This window comes from Orbicella faveolata, unplaced genomic scaffold (genome assembly GCF_042242905.1).
Source record: "Orbicella faveolata isolate gen_17 unplaced genomic scaffold, um_ofav_v1 contig_47, whole genome shotgun sequence".
In the NCBI taxonomy this organism is placed as follows: domain Eukaryota; kingdom Metazoa; phylum Cnidaria; class Anthozoa; order Scleractinia; family Merulinidae; genus Orbicella; species Orbicella faveolata.
In genome coordinates this window covers 26,033,992-26,037,395 of record NW_028301577.1, presented here as the reverse complement: position 1 = coordinate 26,037,395, position 3,404 = coordinate 26,033,992, and the positions used below count along the sequence as shown (strand labels likewise).

General features: G+C 37.0%; 1 long non-coding RNA gene across 1 annotated transcript; it reads right to left on the bottom strand.

Moving 5' to 3' along the window:
- Positions 1-1,342: 1,342 nt before the first annotated feature.
- Positions 1,343-3,156, bottom strand: LOC149097776 (uncharacterized). Its single transcript, XR_016204351.1, has 2 exons — positions 2,985-3,156; positions 1,343-1,713 (listed from the first exon to the last, which is right to left on the bottom strand). It is a non-coding gene; the product is annotated as an uncharacterized LOC149097776 (long non-coding RNA).
- Between the last annotated feature and the right edge of the window lie 248 nt (positions 3,157-3,404).

Here is a 3,404-nt window from a genome sequence, read left to right as displayed (position 1 = left end):
GAAAGTTTCCCTTTTAAACTCCTTAAAGAGGCTAACTTTTAAGACCCTGTAAAAAGTCCCACTTTTAAGGCACCTTAAAAAGTGTGTCTTTTAAGACTCCAGAAGTGTCCCACTCTAAAGAGTCCGTGCAGAAAAGTTTCCCTTAAAGACTCCTTAAAAGTCTCCCTTTTAAGATTTCAAAAAAGGCTCAATTTTAAGACTCCTTAAAAGTCTTTAAAGACCGCGAAAGTGGCTAAAAGTTCTTTTTAATAATTAGAAAATATAGTTTAAATAAAATTATAACAATATATATTCCTCTAGGCCATTAAGCAGAGACATGGACCGTGCAGAACCTGTGCAACGTTTTCAATCATTTTTGTCTGAGCGCAATCGAACTTAATCGAATGAATAAGTTCGAAAACCGAAATTCGCCGGCTACGATACGACGTGATTTGTTGCAGCCCGTTTGTTCAAATCGGAAATCATAGCTCATAGTTTTAGTTAACCTGAACAAAAGCTCTATTTTTCACATTACACGTGACAAGAAGAAGGGAGCTTATCTCAAGACATGACTTGCGTTTTACTCGTTCCGCAATAAGTTAATTTTCAGCCAGTAAACAAAACGAAAGTAGATTGCAAGATTGTTCCTTTCAAATCATCGCTTATCACTATTTAGATCGACAAACAATTACAAGAAACCAGACCTTACACCATGTAACCCAAATTCTGATTGGTTAATCGCCGGACTGATATACAGACGTACTTCCTGGTTAAAAGAACGGTTTTTTCAATGACGAGGAGTGTTTCGTGGCGAAAAAAAAAAACGGCTACTGATAAGGAGATTAAGCCAGATTTGGGTAGGCACCAAAGCACACAACTCACAAACAATGTGTGACGATGTGTCTCATCAACTAGATTTTGTTTGAGAATCATTTCTGCTAGGTTTCTAACTGATTTTGAGAGGTCGAATACCAAATATGAAAAAAGCCGAAAACTTTGTTAATTGCTTTCAGTGGCTAAAATCGAGCGAGAGCCAACACGACTTTTCGACAGTGTATTAAATAACTGAACCGTTTGAAGTGTTCAATAGCTTTCATTTGAATGGTGGTACAGGGCTGAGTTTCATCCACTGACTTGCAGACGAATCAAGTAGATTGGAAGTACTTAAATAAGTTCTAGTCAGAACAAATTTCAAAACTAGAAGCTGCGAGTGCTCCAGACCTTCCTCTTAATGGGAAACTCTGAATCAATCGGGACTATAAACGAGTGTTTTTGGAGCCGGTGATATTAGAGTTTAAGACTGTTGCGTTCATATCGATGATAATAGTAATTAAATTAAGTCTTATTTTTAGCTCGATAATCATCAGTTTCAAAAGTTTCAAGGGGCGACCCCTTTACTCTTTATTCAAACGCAAAGTCAATGGTGCAATTAAGTGAAATAACGTGGTAGCTGAATATCATTACACACAATCGATAAATCGGCTACATTCAGGAATAAGTGTTTAGTTCTCGTGAGCGTATTCCGTGTCCGATCCGATTTCATGATTCGACGTGCGCCTGTCTGCAGCTGATTTCCTTGCTTTATTTTTCATTATAAGTCACGTCTTGGTCCGGCTCATCTTTCCAAGAGTCTTTGAAAGCCACATTTTCATCCGCTTGTTGTAGCTTACTCCTTCGAACTTTCATGAATCTCTTGTTGTGTAGTATTACCTTATAAGGTGACGATAGGGTCTCCTGCAAGACGAATAAGACGAAAATGATTCTGGTAAGTGGTAGTTTGAAGGCGATAGTCACAGTTTGACCTCTCTCCTGAGCGGAGGAAGTCGATGCGGGGGGTGGGTGGGGGAGGAGGGGGGTTACGTGCTGTCTCTTTCCTCTTCTTTCTTTTTTCCTATGCTTTGTTAGTTATTTTTCGTTTGCCTCTGAGGATGTGAGATACAAGGATTATATTAACAAAATATAATTTAGATAGATCGATAGTCTTTATTTTGACACAGGCAAAACATCCGTTGAGCTAAATAAAAGTATTTATCATGACTAGCTATGACTATTTTGAAACTAGAAAGATTCATTTTTCATTCCTTCTTGTCTTAATTAACTGTGTATAACTTTTAATGATTTTAAGAAACTTGAGTTAATTGGCTATTTAGTGTATTTTGGAAACTTTTGGCGTTGAATTCTTCTGCTTCCAAGTTCTGCAATATAGTTCAATGTTTTTGGCTGGATGGTTATCGGAAATGTCGTATTCTGAATTACCCTCGGTGGTTTTAAACGGATTTAAACATGTGTTTTGAGTCAAATTCACTACAATCGTCAATGAGCCGATTTTATTTCAATTGCCAGAAACAAGCTGTTGCAATAAATTTCCTTTTCAATCCAAGGTCAAAAATATCTAATGTTTACCTTAATAGAGAATATGTTTTAAAGAATATCTATGGGTTTCATTTTTATGGCCACTTTAACACAGCAAGGGGGCTAAAGAAATTTTAAAAGGAGTTTAAGGGCATACTGTAATGACTTCACAGGCCAAACAAACTGGCAACACATACATACAAACAATTTTAAAATATAGAAATTCCGTTTCTTCCGCAGTTTATTTTTTGCAGTTCTAATTACGTTTAGTTTATGGATTTGTTCTAGATCATAGCTCATTAGATCTACTATCAAATACAAAAACAGGAATTACGAAAAACGGAAATATAACTGTAAATAAGTTGGATATCCAAAAAACGTTCACTATTACTTTTAGCGAAAACAGGTGTCGAGATAGTTCGTAACTTAATTTCAAACACGCTTTTTTTTCTAGCAACGGAACATTTTACAGATTAAAAGTAAAAGGTACAAAATACTTGCGAAAAAGTGTGGCACAACTACTAATATGCCGATACACAAAGGTAAGTGATTCATCAGTTCAGTTATGGCACTATGAGAGAGTTTCATGATCGCCTCAAAAATCAACAACTTATCGTTATTATCAAGGTTAACATGTGCAGTTATTTCCTTACCGCTGGGTCCGATATCTGATTGCGTCCGGTCCGATACAAATATGACAACTGGCCCTGACTTTTCTCAAAACACAGAAGAACAAGAATGCATGCAGCTACAAACACACTCCTCATCGTTCTAATGGTCATGACTTCCTCGCTAGCAAGTTGTGAGATTGGCCTTAAATTGTGGTCTTTTAATACCCAGCGGGTATTTATGTCAGTGGAGGCGTAACCTAACTTTATTGGCTTGTTAATGACACCATGGGGAAGACCTCGCACGTGTTTCATACACAACGTAATATTTGGTTCCCTAGCGTTGAACGGAACTAAATCACCTGCAAACGTTTTTGGCGTCAATTGGAAAAAGGTCTCAAAGAAATAGTGTTCAAATAGATTAAAGAAGTCTATTTAACTCTCAGTCATTAGCACCCCATCGCA